Below are 16930 nucleotides of genomic sequence, written 5' to 3'. Positions count from 1 at the left end.
GGTTTTGTTTTCAGGTCTTAAAAAATCTGGTCCAGTCTGGAACCAAAGCTGCCATCTTTTTTTTTTTTTTTTTCTGCGTTACGCGAGCCTCTCACTGTTGTGGCCTCTCCCGTTGCGGAGCACAGGCTCCGGACGCGCAGGCTCAGCGGCCGTGGCTCACGGGCCCAGCCGCTCCGCGGCATGTGGGATCTTCTCGGACCGGGGCACGAACACGCGTCCCTTGCATCAGCAGGCGGACTCTCAACCACTGCGCCACCAGGGAAGCCCCAAAGCTGCCATCTTTTATCCAATTCAGAAGTCAGACTTGGGCTTGGAAACCAGCAGTAGAAGGGGCAGAAGGTGGCGGGGTGGAGGCCTGCTTTTCTCTCTTCCTCACTTCACCTGTTCTCCCACTGATAGGTAGTCTTTCTGCCCCTCCACCCCACCCGTTTTCCTCTGCCCAGGACCGGGGGCAGGGGCCATTAGAGGACAAGGACAGAATCCTGGGTCGCTGTGTGTCCCTGAAGTTGTTCCTGTCGGGGTAGCACCCTGGGCTGCCTTCTGCCACCGTGGGCTCCTGTGCTGGGGAATAGCCACCCCTGATTCCTTGACAGAGGCTCCTCCCTTGCGGGCTGTTTGCACTCAGCTCTGGGCTGCCGGCTGCCCTCCACTCCTGGATTCCCCGGGGGGGGAGGTCACCTTGCCTCTCCAGGCCTCCCGGGCCCTTTGGCGATGCCCGTTCCTGAGACTGGCCCTGCGGCCCACCCACGGAGAGCAGTGCACTCTCTGTGTTCCTCTCCCCGCTCTGCTCTAGGGACAGCCCCAGCCCAGCTCTTTGCTCTTAGATCCTCCAGACACAAATCTGCTGCCGCACCCTGGCACCTACTTCCCCAACCCTCCGGCGACCCAGCCAAGTTCTCTGGCAGCTCCTTTGATGCCCCGTTGTTTGCTTTGCGGGTACTGTCCTCCCTTACCCCCTACCATCAAAGTGGGTAACGGACAATAATAGTGGTAGAAGATCGCTTTGATAAAACCTACGTGGCTGGACTTCCCATCTCTCCACGGAGACGCCAAGACCCCATTATCACCCTGTCACATTTACAAAGACCGTCAGGAAGGGCACGCCCGCACCAAATTATTAACTTTGGCAGTCCCCAAGGTAGGAGCACTCCAAGTGAGTTTTATTTTCGCTTTTTGCACCTTGAAACTTCCTAAAATGTTATAAAAATGTCTGCAATTTACTATTTCTATCATGAGGTTTTTTTTGAGAAAACCAATGAGCCTAGGAATCAAATAAGAATATGAATATTCAGGCTTCCCTGGTGGCGCAGTGGTTGAGAGTCCGCCTGCCGATGCAGGGGACATGGGTTCGTGCCCTGGTCCGGGAGGATCCCGCATGCCGCGGAGCGGCTGGGCCCGTGAGCCATGGCCGCTGAGCCTGCGCGTCCGGAGCCTGTGCTCCGCAACGGGAGAGGCCACAACAGTGAGAGGCCCGCGTACCACAAAAAAAAAAAAAAAAAAAAAAAAAAAGCAAAAAGCTTTAAATTTTAGATCATTGCAGGTTCCTATGCAGTTGTCAGAATAATACAGAGAGAGACCTTGGTACCCTCTGCCCAGTCTCCCTCAATAAGAACGTGTTGCAAAACCATCGTACAGCATCACAGCCAGGATGTGACGCTGGCACAGGTCACTGGTCCTGCTCAGAGTTCCCCAGTGTTATTGTACTTATTTGTGTGTGTGTGTGTGTGTGTATTTAGTTCTATGCAGTTTTATCATGTGTAGATTTATGTATCCACCACCACAGTCAAGATATAGAACATGTCCACCATCACAAGGAACCCTCATGTGTCCTTTATAATCACATTCAGTATTCACCTGCCCCACCCGCTCCTTAGCCCCAGGTCCACTGATCTGTTCTTTATTTCTATAACGTTGTCATTTTTTTTAAATTTATTTTATTTATTTATTTATTTTTGGCTGCATTGGGTCTTCTTTGCTGCGTGCAGTCTTTCTCTAGTTGCGGCGAGCGGGGGCTACTCGTTGTTGTGGTGCGCGGGCTTCTCATTGCGGTGGCTTCTCCCGCTGTGGAGCACGGGCTGTAGGTGTGAGGGCCTCAGTAGCTGTGGCATGTGGGTTCAGCAGTCGTGGCTCGTGGGCTCCAGAGCACAGGCTCAGTAGTCATGGCGCACGGGCCTAGTTGCTCCGCGGCATGTGGGATCTTCCCGGACCAGGGCTCAGGCCCATGTCCCCTGCATCGGCAGGTGGATTCCTAACCACTGCGCCACCAGGGAAGCCCTTAGCTCTTACATTTAAGTCTTTGATTCATTTTGAGTTAATTTTTGTATCTGGTGCAAAGTAGGAACTCAAGTTTATTCTTTTACACGTGGATATCCAGTTGTCAGCACTGTTTGTTGAAAAGACAATTCTTTCCCCATTGAATTGTCTTGGCACTCATGTCAAAAAACAATTGACCATAAATGTGAGGGTTTAATTCCGGATTTTCAGCCCTATTCCTTTGATCTACACGTCTAACCTTTTGCCAGTGCCACACTGTCCTGACTACTGTACTTTGTATTGTTTTAAAATTGGGAAATGTGAATCTTCCAACTTATTCTTTTTCAGAGTCGTTTTGACTATCCTGGGTCCTTTGCAGTTTTGCACGAATTTGGGGGTCAGCTTGTCAATTTCTACAAAAACTGCCACTGGGATTTTTTTTTTTTTTTTTTTTTTTTTTTTTTCTGCGGTACGCGGGCCTCTCACTGTTGTGGCCTCTCCCGTTGCGGAGCACAGGCTCCAGACGCGCAGGCTCAGTGGCCATGGCTCACGGGCCCTGCCGCTCCGCGGCATGTGGGATCTTCCCGGACCGGGGCACGAACCTGTGTCCCCTGCATCGGCAGGCGGACTCTCAACCACTGCGCCACCAGGGAAGCCCGCCACTGGGATTTTGATAGGGATTGCACTGAGTCTGTTGGTAAAATGGGGGAATATTGCTATCTTAAAAATATTAAGTCTTCCGATCCATAAACATGGGATATCTTGCTATTTATTTAGGTCTTTTAAGATTTCTTTCAACAATGTTTTGTAGTTTTCAGTGTGTACAAGTCTTGCCATTTATAAATTAAATTCATTCTTATTTTTTCTTTTTGATGTTATTTTACATGGAATTGTTTTCTCAATTTTATTTTTGGATCATTCATTGTTAGTGTACAGCCAGCAATCACTTTTTTTTTTTTTTTTTTTTTTTCAGCAATCACTTTTTTTTTTTTTTAAACATCTTTATTGGGGTATAATTGCTTTACAATGAGCAATCACTTTTAATGGGCCTTTGACTAACATTTGTTTTCAGCTGCAAACTTACTTAAGGAAAACTCTTCTAACATTTAAGACTTTATAAGTTTAATATACGTTTTCCTTTTTAAGTATTTCAATGGTCTGATGACAAAGTCATTTTGAGCCTTTTAATTTCAAATTCTGAATTTGAATATGATGAACCTTACATTCTCTTAAACGTTCCAGCACTGTTTACAAACTTAGATTTCAGCCTAAACCGCAAATCTAAAGCAATTACACACCAGAGTCTGAGAGTCCCCAGTCTCTAATACATTACTTGCAAAAAATTCCAGATATGAGACTCCTTCCTGACACCCAGACCCGAATACCCAAACGTTTCTGAATTCATACAGAGTCCTTCTGATCTGGGCATCCAGGTGCCTGCTGGCAAGGACAGTTCTTGTGCCAGTTACCTGAAGACCTTGGGGGCAAATGCACTCACTCAACTGAGGAATGATCTAAAAGTCTTGATCAGGAGCTGATTGTAGCCAGTCCAAACAAACAAGCTTACCCCCAAAGGTATGTACATAAATGCAAGCGCAAGTTTTTTTTTTTTGAAAGTGTATTTTGATGTTTCATACCAATTCCACATTTAATATCTCCCCCAAACTTTTTTTTTTTGCGGTACGCGGGCCTCTCACTGTCGTGGCCTCTCCCGTTGCGGAGCACAGGCTCCGGACGCGCAGGCTCAGCGGCCATGGCTCACGGGCCCAGCCGCTCCGCGGCACGTGGGATCTTCCCGGACCGGGGCACGAACCCACGTCCCCTGTGTCGGCAGGCGGACTCTCAACCACTGCGCCACCAGGGAAGCCCGTCCCCCAAACTTTTAAATTTATCTTTATCATAATTGTTTATATACTTAAAGACAATGTAATGAATTTTTTCACTAAGCCCTATATAGTTATCTCAGTTTATTCCAATGTGCAGAAAGAGTTGTATTATTTTCTATGTGTTCCACGATGTGTAAAGGATTGGGAAGTAAAATGTAAGGAGATTCTACTACGTGCCTGGTTGTCAATCTGCATTACCTTACTTAATTCTCACCTCTGACTGCTGACCTGTTGGCTGTCAATAAACATTTGTGAAGGAAGGAATGGCCTGTGCCCGCCACTTACATTTTGGTGTGAAATTATTTCTAGAGCATTACTTCACCTCTATGTGTGACATGAAAGGCAAAGGTTTCATTTAAAGTGCATGAGTAAGAGATGCCCGTGGGGCTGGCTGGTTTCAGTCACACAAGTGTTTCGACCCAGGGCTGCAGACTACACTGGCCTGATTGGACACTGAAAACCCAGGAGGTCTGTTCATCTTGGGCAGATGCATCCACCTGCCTTGGGAACTGTGACTCCAGGCAGGGGGAACCAGCAGCTTCCTGTGGTAAGCCCACTGCTTTGCCCACTGCTTCGGCCCCAGAGCTGGGGTCATTCATGCCCTGCTTTTTTCCCCCTATCTTTCTTTTTTGTTTAAATTGAAGTATAGTTGATTTACAATATTATATTAGTTTCAGGTGTACAGCACAGTGATTCAACGTTTTCACAGATTATACTCCATTAAAAGTTTTTACAAGACAGTGGCTCTAATTCCCTGTGCTGTACAATGTATCTTTGTCACTTATCTATTTTATACACAGCAGTTTGTACCTCTTAATCCCATACCCCTAATTTGTCCCTCCCGGCTTCCCTCTCCCACTGGCAACCACTGCTTTGTTTTCTATATCTGTGAGTCTGTTTTGCTATATTCGTTCATTTGTTTTATTTTTTAGGTTCCACAACAACCCTTGGGGACTAAAATGTATGCTACTAAAAAAAAACCCAAGAGGTTAAAGAAGAAACCAAAGAGGAAATCAGGAAACACCTCAAGACAAATGAAAATGGAAACACAACTTTCCAAAATCTATGGGACGCTGCAAAACTAGTTCAAAGAGGGACGTTTCTAGTGATACAGGTCTAACTCAAGAAAGAGGGAAAATCTCAAATAAATAACCTAACCTACCACACCCTGCTTTATCTTGCCCTTTCTGGAATGCATGGGAGATATTACTAGCCAGTTTCTCACAGAAGCCACTTGAGGTCAAGGGCAGAGCCCTTGTTTCCCTCAGCTTCCCCTCAGCTGGACGGGCCCTGGGGGCCTTCGCCGGTCACACCCAGGCCCGAACGCGGCAGTCCAGCTGGTCCTCTGCTTCGTGAACTGTGGCCTGGCTGGGTACCCCCCCTTCCACCACCCATAAGCTCTCAGCCCAAACCGAGCGAGGACCCAAACCTCCATCCCAGGGAAATGGGCACCAGGCCACTGACTCAGCTGGGCCACTGCAGTCGTCCTGGAAACAAGGTCACGTGAAGCAGGGCTGTGCTGGGGGCAGGACTGGCCCTTCTGACATCGTTCCAGGTTGCCCGTTGGCCTGCCCCTTCCCCTCCCTCCTGAACAGAGGAAGAGGGAGGCAGACGGGCTTTCCCACGACCCCTGCAGGTGTTCCCTGCAGCTTCCAGCCAATCCCTACAATACAGTCCTGGGCGACAGCTGCTCTGGCCTTTGCTTGTGGGCTGAGCCGAAGAGGAAAGGCTGTAGTGTCCACAGGTGTGAGTTCAGGCCCAGAGATCCCACTGTGGGCAGCACCCTATGCTGAGGGCGTGTGTGTGCAGGTATGTGTGCAGGTGTGCAACACGTGTGAGCTATGCAGGCTGTAATTTCCAAAACCAAAATGGACTTTTTCCTACTTTGCACATTCTTTTACATGAAAGAATTTTACAGAAGCATAAAAATGAAATCATAGTCAGCTATAGTTCTAGTGGATCACCTCTGAATAAAAGAAAAAAATTACTTTCTACGAAATTGGGGCTCTTCTAAGAAACTCCAAGATTCCCAGCACTAGAGATAGCGGCTAAAGACAAACTCAGGCCGATGGTCCAAGACAGGATCCATGGCCTGGTTTGGCCCTGAAGACGGCTGTCACTGGTGGTGGCCTCCGTGACGCCTACCTCAGAGCCCCCAGCACCTTGCTTGGCCCTTTTCCCCTGGTTTCTCTTTTAAAGGGTCTGTGAGCCCCTCAAGGGCAGAGGCCATTTCTTACTCATCACAGCATCCAGTGCCCAGTGCCCAGCCTGGGATGCAGTAGGTGCCCCGACATTGTCACGGAGTACCTGAGACGGGGTCCTAGGTTGGGGGGAACAGGTGGTCCTGATTCTGTGCTTTGTCCCCTCCTCAGATCCCAACTCTTCTTCCTCGGCTCCTTCACATTTCAAGTGACGTCCAGCCAGGACCAAGGCCTCCCGGCCTCCTTGGAGACGTGGGCTCTGAGTGGACTTGGGAGAGGCCCGTATTTGGAGCACCCCCCAACCCTGCTTCCGAGCTGGAGCCTCCTAGGAGCTCCAGCGTGGGTAGCATCTGGGGCCCTTGGAGATGTGGCCCTGGCGCCAGCCCCACCCTTCTGCCTGGAAACCCCACCAGAAGACAGCGCTTCCCACTCACTTGCTGGGAGACAGCGAGGCTGTCACTTAAGACCTGTCATGTCTCCTCACAAGTAGACACCCCGATGGCCAAGGGAGAAGAGTCCATGTGAGGGCTTGGGTCTACAAGGCTCTATGAGAGTGTTGGCTACTATTCTAAATTACTGATCTAAATTACCAATTTATGACTAATATGAAAAGTGTAATCCTCCTTATATATGTATTATGATGTGGAATCCAAAGTAGTAGTGTTTTGTTCTTGGGGAATTCAAGGATACAGATTTTTTTTTGGCCACACCCTGTGGCTTGTGGGATCTTAGCTCGCCAACGAGGGATCGAACCCGGGCCCTCGACAGTGAAAGCACAGAGTCCTAACCGCTGGACCACCAGGGAGTTCCCGAGAGTAGAGATTCTTAACGAGGACACAAGTCTCCAAAGGTGCTCTGGTCAGCAGGGTGGCCAGTGCAGGCACAAGGGTCAGAACTCCCTGCTTAACCCGCACCTCCACCCCGAGGTCCTCATCCCTGTGGGAGAATCGTGGTAACTGCTAAGACCTGTGAGCCCAGGCGCTGTCACAGTCACCCTCCGCCCTGGCTGCTGTTGGCTCCAGAAACACAGCTGCTTTGGACTCGGAGCCCTTCCTTACACTGTTCCCCATCCCGACGGCCCTCTCCCACCTAAAGGCTGCATCCCACCTTTAGAACCCCAGCCTGCGAGTTCCAGGTGGGGGAAGGACTCCAGGTGTTTGATCGTGCTGGTAAACTTTCAGGAGGTCCCATTTTCTAGGAGGCCCTTTGTAAATCCTTCCCCGCTATTTCTGAGGCAGGAGATAGATGGGCCCCAGGCCGAACAGCTGGAGTTGGTCCCCTGTGGACAGAAACTCCAAAATAGCAGGAGGGAGGAAAAGCTGAGCCCCGCCCAGATACGAGAGAGGAGACCACACATTTCTCATTCTCGAAGTGAAGGAGACCTTCCCGACTATAAAGCTTCTTGGAGGTCAAAAGTACGCACACACAGGGAGGACCCTGAGATAAACCGAATACAGACTCAGAACCAGGCAAGTCAAAATGATTGGCCGAAGGAAACCAGAAGAGATGCCCCATATAAGTGATTTAAACTACCACGAGGGCGCGACTGTCTCTGAGCCCGCCTGTGTGTCTGTCCACACGTACTGTACTTTTTCCCTCCTAATAAACACTTTACTTGTTTCACTACTTTCTGTCTCTCTGTGGAAGTTCATTTCTACACAGCGGATGGGCCAGGGCCTTGTCACTGGCCACTGGTCCCTGGTGGTCTAGAGGCTAAGATTCAGTGCTCTCACTGCTGCGGCCTGACCTCAGTCTCTGGTGTGGAACAGAAACCGTACTTCAAGCCGCTGCAGGCCGAGGCCACCCGAGATCACTTCCAGTTTGTGTCAGTGCCCCATCGCCCTAAGACGTGAGCCCTGTGGCCCCTGCCACACCCCACTCCTGAGTCCTTGAGAACAGAGCCCTGCCCAGGGCCAGGCACACAGCAGACACTCAGCAAACATGGCAGGCGACAGAACAAAACCTGTGAATTTTTGCTGACAGCAAACATCGAGGCTGCCCCTAGAAGGCATGCGCCCTGCCCCAAAGCTCTCAGCTGCTCCCACCCGTGTCTCCTGAGTCCACACCAAAGGAGCCTGGCTCGGAGGGGAACCCCCGGGTTTGACTTGGGCCTCATGACCTGCCCTCCCACTGCACAAAAGTGGCCTGGGGTCTCCCTCCTCGATTTTCTCCTCCACCCTCCCTGCCCGCCTCTCTAGGAGGAAGCAGTGGCCCCAGAGGGCCTTCCAGGGCATCTTTGCATCCACAGAGAAGCAGACCAAGGCACAGAGTGAAGGCACACGTCCAGGGTTGTAGGTGTCAGTACACACTGGGGGCCCCTCCTCGGACCCAGCTGCAGAATTTCAGCAATGGGTAGGGCCACATAACAGGGCTGGGGCCCAAAACACCTGCATAAAGGTATCTGTTCAGGAGCGCTGGAGGGGGCTGGGGAGCTGGGTGGGCGGGGTCAGGGATGCTCCTGGAAGCGTCTGGAAACCTGGGCATATACCTGATAGAAGCTGATTAAAGGAAAGGGTGGCTTTTAATGTCGTGCTGTAACCCTGGGATCCTCCATGCTCTGCCCTCCCTCCCTCAGTGGCCCCTGGGAGCAGCCTTAGCTCAGCTCCCACCCAGCATGTGTCCATCCCCGGCACAGACTCATCACCCCAGGTCCCAGGAGTTTGTGGGCGCTCGGTGAACATAGCCCAGCGAAAAGAGTGGAGTGGGTGGTGATGGCTGGGAGGGCATCAGACAGAAGTCCCTCCGCCCCCATTCCAGGCAGAGCAGACCTCTCCCCGGGCTTGGGTACAGCTATCCCCCCGCCACAGCAACGGTGGATGGACAGAGGGGACCTCCGTGTGACACCCGCCCCCTCTCCTTCAGCCCTGACCCAACATGCAAACTGTGCCAGAGCAGGTCCCTGGGCCTCCTTCCCCATGTGTGAGGCAGTGGGTAAAGCTCCGAGGGCAGGGAGCATCTCTGCTGTCTCCTGCGGCAGGGGCCGCCTTCCCTGGCAAAATCCCCAAAGACGCCCGCCTGCGTCGGATCCCCACTTCCCGCCACTTCCGGCCCGACCACTTCCCGCCACCTGGAAAGTCAGCTCTTTCCCGCATCGGAGCAGAGCCCGCGCGCCACCCAGTGGAGCACTCGGGTAACTGCACCGAGCTCCTTCAACCAGTTTCCCACGTCAATCTGGCTCTTGAATTATTTTCGCTTAAAAGGAGTCAACCGTGAAAGGAGAAATAGTTTCATGATCTTAATGGAGGTGGAGTCGTTTCCTATTGTTGCTGAAGGAAGGGACCTAACCTCGCGGGCGCCCTCGTGGGTTCCTGCCAAGTCCGATTACACAAGTCAGTAATGATCCCACTTCACAGGTTCCCATCCTACAGCTGCCATGGCGTTGACAGGTGCCCCATAGCTGACCTGCACCTTGAGATAACTTGGCATGAGTACACCATAACATAAGCGCATCCTGGTATAGCTCCACTGAACCTTGACATAATACTCCCTGACATATCTAAATCCTGCATATCTGCATCTTGACATAAATGCACCTTAATATTACTCCACCTCTGCGTAATTACAGCTTAACATTATCTGTTCCTGGACCTAACTTCACCTCGGCATAAGCCTACCTTGACACAGCTCATCTTGATGCAACTGCCTCTAGATATTATAGCGTAGGGATGCCTTGCATCCCATTTTACAGATAGGAAATGTGAGGCCTGAAGCAGTGACTCCCCTTGCCTGAGTTCACAAGGCTGGAAAGAGGCAGAAGCAGCCTCCTCTGCACAGCCTTCCCTGCGCCCTAAAAAGAGCAGCCGCAGCCCGAAGCCAGGGTCCTCCTAGTGCAGAGAGGAGGACCTCGCTCCCAGTAACGCCCGAAGCTCACAGTTGCCCCTCCCAGCTCCCAAATCCCCGTGCTTCTCACGTCTGGCTCTGATGTTTTTGGAGGCATTGTCTTAACAGTTCCCTCAGAGGAGCTGCCTCTATACCCGGGCCCTCGGAGCTCTAGGGCGCACTTAGTGCCTTTTTATCCACCCTACTGTGCGCTGGGTCCGGAACCAGTGTGGACTGGGAAGCAAGTCTGCCAGACGGGTAGCTCCAGCCGACTGCAGCAAGGCCACCTGTGCTGGACTGGGCCCTGGCGGTGGCACACTGGGCTCTTCCTCATTGTGGATGGGATTCTAGGGTGAAAGGAGCTGAACTGTCATGTGAAAGTCCAGGAAGAAAAGGGACAAGGCAGAGAACACCCGTTTGCCCCCGGGATGTCAGACCGTGGGCTGGAGGTGAGACCTGGGAGGGAGGGCTTGGGAGCCAGCTCTGCCATCGGTCCCTGCAGGCTGGCAATGGCCTTTGCAAGGCCCCATCTCTGTCATCAGTGCCGGCCAAGCAGTCAGAGCTGAGGTTAGAGGGCCCTGGCAGGGGACAGTAGGGGAGAGCAAAGACAATAAAAACATCCAAGACCCAAACCCCTGCCCTTGAAACGTCCTGGTTTGGTGGGGGGACACCACAGCATTTAGAGCAACGCAGTGGGACGGTAGCACACGCCCCAGGTACAGAGGCAGCCTGAGAAGGCAAAGATTAACTCCAGGGGACAAGAAATCCATCTTGCAAGATAAACAAGAGTTTTTTATGCACACAGGAAGGTCAGGGCCTTCAAGTTCCCAGGAAGAGGGAGTGGAATGTCCACCACATGTACAGACACAGCGGCAGTGCTGAGCTGGACCATCAGAGCTGGGTGAGCCTGGGGTGAGGGCCAGACAGCGATGCAGCTGGACTTGGGACAGGGGTCAGATCTGCATTTAGAGTCTGGGCGGTCACATTCCAAGGGGTTTGGACTTTCTTCTGAGGGCAGTGAAGGATTTGGAGCCAGGGAGGGACAGAATCTTATCTATGACTGGCTGCCTGGCTCTGGGGACCTAGGTCCTGGGATTCCCAGTGATGAGGACCTGGGAGGTAGTACGGAGAAGACAAATTTCAGATTCATTCAGGACGTAGAGTGTCTGGGGATAGCACTGAGGGGAGGCCAGGTTTTGGGGGTGGAGGGGAAGGCAGGAAAGAATACAAGTCTCAGGCAGCTGTGCGTTCAGCCGCTGTATCGGCCAGCAGACCACGGTGGATTAAACAAACGGGGAGTCGGGCTTCCCTGGTGGCGCAGTGGTGGAGAGTCCGCCTGCCGATGCAGGGGACACGGGTTCGTGCCCCGGTCCGGGAAGATCCCACATACCGCCGAGCGGCTGGACCCGTGAGCCATGGCCGCTGAGTCTGCGCGTCCGGAGCCTGTGCTCCGCAACAGGAGAGGCCACGACAGTGAGAGGCCAGCATACCGCAAAAAAAAAAAACAGGGAGTCATCTTTCTCACATAATGAGAAAAAAGTCTGAGGAAAGAGGTGGCTATGTTTGTCCAACAGTCATCAGTGTCTGGGCCGATGTCTTTGCCCTCTCCTTGACAGTAGCCCGGCCATGGTGTTCTCATTCACGGTAGGAAGGGGACATGGCTGAGCCGTGGGCATGGTGGTGCCTGCCCAGCCCACCTCTTCACACTGATGGACACGCCCCCCTCCCCTCTGGAAACGACCTGATACCACTGACTGCCAGTGATGGCTGATGTGGGAGACAAAGGCTCTGCCCTCTGGACTCAGGCAGGGCATCCCCGCAGGGTGGCCAGCTCATCCACCAAGGCCTTGGCTGCAACCTCATTGCAGGCCACCTCCTCCCTCTGCCTGGTCCTGCGTCCTCCACCTGTCCCAGGTGCATCTCCCAAGAGCCCTCCCTGGTGAAGCTGCATGCACGCAGCTTCGGTCTCAGAGTCTTTCCCCGGGGAAACTCAACCTAAGACAACTAGTGATGTCTGAACCTTTTATCCAGAGGGACAAATGTTTCCCCAGTCTTGTACCCCACCCTCCACTGGAGCTGACCTCTGCTTCTCTCTCAGTAGCCAGAATCGAGCCCCAGCTGCAAGGCAGCTTGGGTACGTTGCTGCTGTTAGCAATAGCTGGATCCTGCCGGCAAAGGGGGAGCCAGACATGGGTGAGGGAACCCTGACTGTCACACGCGCTTGACTTAACAACTCGGCGCTAACGTGAAAGTGAGAAGAAAGTGTGATTCAGGGATGCACAACCTTCCTGGGATGACGTTCTGCATGTTTTGATAAACTGGGCCATATTTTTCTGTTTCCTGTGCTTTGAGAACGTCTCCTTACAGGTAAGGGTCAAGACAAGGAAGAAAACTTGGAGAAACCCTGGGGCTTTGAGCTATGATTTGATACTGCGGCGCTCTGGATGTGAGATCCAGATGTCTTCCTTTCTGTAAGGTAAGGATGCACCGCCTCTGAGGGGGCTGATACAGGGAGGGGGGCTGGTGCAGAGGCCTGGGGGGCAGGGCTGGGAGGGGAAGGATGGGCCAGAGATGACCCTCCTCGCTTGAACCCTGCAGGAGATGCAGCCAAAGGCCCTGGAGCAAGGGTGTAAGTGGGGGGACTGGGGCCAATGGGACACTTTAAAGTGGGCAGAAACCAGTGTGCTTCCTGGACGCCCTGGTGGATAAGTTAGAATAAAAGAGATGTCTAGGTGAGGTCTTTTTTTTTTTTTTAAAGTAGACAACATATATTTGGGTCTTGTTTTCTGATCAACTCCCACAATCCCTGCCTTTTATTTGGTGCATTTAAACCATGAACATTCACAATGATTATTGATATAGTTCCATCAATATACTGTATTTTTTTTTTACATCTTTATTGGAGTATAATTGCTTTACAATGGTGTGTTAGTTTCTGCTTTATAACAAAGTGAATCAGTTATACATATACATATGCTCCCATATCTCTTCCCTCTTGCGTCTCCCTCCCTCCCACCCTCCCTATCCCACCCCTCTAGGTGGTCACAAAGCACCGAGCTGATCTCCCTGTGCTATGCAGCTGCTTCCCACTAGCTATTTATTTTACGTTTGGTAGTGTATGTATGTCCATGCCACTCTCTCACTTTGTCACAGCTTACCCTTCCTGCTCCCCATATCCTCAAGTCCATTCTCTAGTAGGTCTGTGTCTTTATTCCTGTCTTACCCCTAGGTTCTTCATGACATTTTTTTCCTTAAATTCCATATATATGTATTAGCATATGGTATTTTTCTTTCTCTTTCTGACTTACTTCACTCTGTATGACAGACTCTAGGTCCATCCACCTCACTACAAATAACTCAATTTCATTTCTTTTTATGGCTGAGTAATATTCCATTGTATATATGTGCCACATCTTCTTTATCCATTCATCCGATGATGGACACTTAGTGCTTCCATCTCCTGGCTATTGTAAATAGAGCTGCATTGAACATTTTGGTACATGACTCTTTTTGAATTATGGTTTTCTCAGGGTATATGCCCAGTAGTGGGATTGCTGGGTCATATGGTAGTTCTATTTGTAGTTTTTTAAGGAACCTCCATAGGTGGGGTCTTGACTCACCCCAGGTGCTTAATCACTACCTCTAACATTTCTTCTCTGATAAGACACACACACAGAGGAGATAGAGGGTCTTACACGCCCGTTCCAGATTTGTATGCAGAGATCAATCCCAACACAGTCAGGTTGAGTAGGTCGGTACAAGTTCCTGGGAGCAAAACCTCTGTGCAGGGGAGGTCCAGCGTCACCATGGAAATGTCACCCACAGCCTCCACCCCCCCAGCCCACGAGTCGCTGAGAGGTGATGGGCCAGCTGCTGTGTAATGACCAGGCTAGGACACAGGCAGGGACATGCGGCCTTGGAGATGGTTGACCGAGGGACAGGAGTGCTGGGAATAAGATTCGTCATCTTCTGGTGTCCCAGGATGCACTGGGTCCCACCCGGGAGAATCTAGCAACAGAACGTGGGGTGTGAGCTCTGCAGATGTCGGGGGACGTCAGCACTGCTCCCCCACTGCCCATCACATTCATCAAGGGCTGCCTGAGGTCCTCCATGGTCAACGTCCAGCTATCACTGAGATGTGCTCCCTGGCAAATCCCTAACGGGAAGGTCAGTGACAGATTTGGGGGCGGGAGGGGGCAGGAGGGTGAGGGTAACACCCTGTCAGCTAGGGATTTTCCATTCCTGCTGAGGTAGACCCCAGAGCTAAGTATGTTGTTTATTTTTCAAATTTTAATGTTGTTTAATGTTGTTTAATTTTTTCTTATCTCATTTAAAGATCACAGCCCAGTTATTGGTCAAAGCGGAACTTCGGCTGTCTGGACAAAGCTGCCAATCAAACCTGCTACCAACTTTTTCAGCCAGGGCCATACAGTGCAGCTGGCAGGACCCTGCATCCCAATGCCCGTGGCCCCAGTGCCCAGCATGGGCTTGAGGCTCAGGACAAGGTTGTGGGATTGAGGGAGGAGATAGATGGGCCCCAGGCTGAGCTCCAGAATGGCAGGAGTGAGAGAGGAGCTGAGCCCCACCCAGATAAGAGATAGAGACCACATATTCCTTGTTCTTGAGGTCAAGGAGACCTTCCCGACTATACGTGCTCAGGAGGTCCCAAAGGGAGTGATGTCAACCTAGCTATACTCCTCTCTGCTAGAATCCATCTTGGCTAAGAGATGCATGCGCACACATGGGAGGACCCTGAGATAAACCAAATATGGACACAGAACCAGGCAAAGCAAGATAATTGGCCGAAGGAAACCTGGAAGAAATGCCCCATGTAAGTGATTCAAACTACCCTGAGGGTGCAGCTCTCTCTCTCTGAGTCCACCCCTGTGTCTATCCACACGTACTCTTTTTCTTCCTAAAAAACACTTTACTTGTTTTGCTACTTTCTCTCTTTGTGGGAATTCATTTCTGCAAAGCCAAAGGGCCAGGGGCCTTGTCACTGGCCATCGTGGTCTCGAGGCTAGGATTCAGCGTTCTCGCCGCCTCGGCCTGACTTCAGTCTCTGGCTGGGGAACCAAAACCCTGCTTTAAGCCGCTGCAGGCTGAGGCCACCTGAGATCAGGGTGTCTTAGTCTGAGCTCCCCTGAAGCCCACTCTGAGGCAAGGATGTCGGTGCGGGATCCAGGGAGCCCCATGGGAAAGCAGGGGCTCCCTGGATCCTGCTGGGTGAGGGCCACCCAGCAAAGCCCAGCCTGGCTCGGCCCAGGGGGTGCATCCCTCTGCTGGGGGCTCTGAGGAGTCTGGTAGGCTGCCTCGGGTCTTCCCCATAGAAGATGAGGGCTGGGGAGAGTCCTAGCGGGAGAGGACAGCCGTCCGGAAGGAAGGAAGGTGGCCGGGAGCTGCAGTAGCCGCAGGTGAACCAGGGGGTGCCAGGGCTCAGGGCTGGGTCCACAGCGTGTGCCCGGTGGGTGGGGGGCCTTGCAATGTGATGGGAGGACAGGACAGCACCCCATGAAGGAGAGCAGGGACATGAGGGAGAGGGCTGGGCAAGGGGTCTTCTCCTGCCCCCCCAGGCCTCTGCACCCCCCAGCCCTGGCCAGGGCATCCCTGACTTTGCTTAAGCTGCATGCGTTTGGTTTCTGGAACTTGCACCCAAACTATTCTTACTGAAGTGGAAATGACACTACAAACCGGGGCCCTGGAGACAGGCTCGGTGTCCCTGTGTAGCTGCCCTAGAAGCAAGGCCGGGTGGGCTGGGCCCACCCCTCCACGGGGTGCTTTCTGTGTAATTGCTGTTGGGACCTGTCACATGGTGGCCTGTTCCAGTGCGGACACCACGAAACGGACCAACTCCAGGCTTTTGACTGTATGAATGACTTCTATTTGGATGTGGTTACTCAGTAAATACTTAACAATGACCATCTCAGATAGCCACCAGGCAAGAAAGTGAGAGATGAACGGTGGCTTTTCAAGCTGTGGGGGCGATTAGGAAGTGAGCAGGGAATGAAGCCAGAGTTTTCCCTCCGGTGACTTCCCCTCCTGCCTCCCCTCCCCTTCAGGAGCAGAAAAGAGTCAATACAAAACTGTAAGCCCTAGAATAGGCTAAGACAAGTCCCTTCCACATAATAATTTATTTCATTTCAAAATGGCATCAGGTCCACGCAGTTAAGGGGCTGAGCCCTGATTCAACGTTAGAGATTGAGGCCAAGCAGCTGGAACCCCAGCACAGGGACAGAAACGCCAGATGGCACAGCCTACTTTTGAAAAACATTTACTTGGGAATCCAGCACCTCGATTGTACACTTCTCTGTGCCTTTTCTTTGAGAATGGCCCCGAAGTGCAAATGCATTTGCATGTCCTGGCCCCTGGGAGCCCTTCACTGCAGGAGGCTGGCTGGGTGGTTCCAGGCCCCTCCCAGCTGGACCACTCAGGGATGCATGGGAAACAGTAGGAACCCTGGGATGGGTCCTTTCCGGCCTCATGGATGTCCCACGTGTGACAGGAGCTCAGAGGAGAATCCTGGCATGTAACGTCCTGCCGGCTTCCTTGATGGTCTTTTCTGAGGGACAGGGTGACTCCCAGTCCTTAGGGGGTGGGGTCTGGAGGCCTGACCCAGGTGTCCTGCAGCCCTGCAGTTCTCTGAGCAGAGCGGCCTGACTTACAGTTACAGAGAAGCGGGTTACACCCTTCCCTCCCTGACCCCTCCTCCCCTCCCCCAGGTCTTGCTGTGTAAAAATTTTCTAGAACCAATCGCTTATTTCCCCCACAAAT

Source organism: Phocoena sinus, chromosome 13 (assembly GCF_008692025.1).
Source record: "Phocoena sinus isolate mPhoSin1 chromosome 13, mPhoSin1.pri, whole genome shotgun sequence".
Lineage (NCBI taxonomy): Eukaryota > Metazoa > Chordata > Mammalia > Artiodactyla > Phocoenidae > Phocoena > Phocoena sinus.
The sequence above is the reverse complement of the archived record's forward strand: the minus strand, read 5'-3'. Positions refer to the sequence as shown.